Raw genomic sequence first — 424 nt, forward strand, 5'->3', positions numbered from 1 at the left:
CTAACAGCCTCCAGTGAGAGGATGGAACACAGCTCTCTGCCATGGAGAAGAATCTCTGCACGACTTTCTGGTAGTACAATGATCCACTGAAGCAGGGGCAGCTTCATATGGAAAACTGAGGCTAACGCTCTTTGGAATTACCAAAGGGGTGTTCTAAAACATTGTTTAAACTCAGTGAACGCAGCTATTCCCCTCCAGTACAAACTACCATCAGGAAACGTGATACTGCACGAGATCAATGTTCAGTATTCCAGATGTCTTGTTCAACTAATCTTCACCTAATTTTGATTACAGCGTCTCCATAGATGCATTTGTATGAAACAGAATTTAAGAAAGCTTTGTATGCATGGGTGCCAGCCAAGTCCACAAAGAGAACTTCAGCCTCAGGAGAAATATGGAAAGAAGTAATCAGTTCACATAAGAC

Source organism: Zosterops lateralis (assembly GCF_965231275.1).
Source record: "Zosterops lateralis genome assembly, chromosome: 1".
Classification (NCBI taxonomy): Eukaryota; Metazoa; Chordata; class Aves; order Passeriformes; family Zosteropidae; genus Zosterops; species Zosterops lateralis.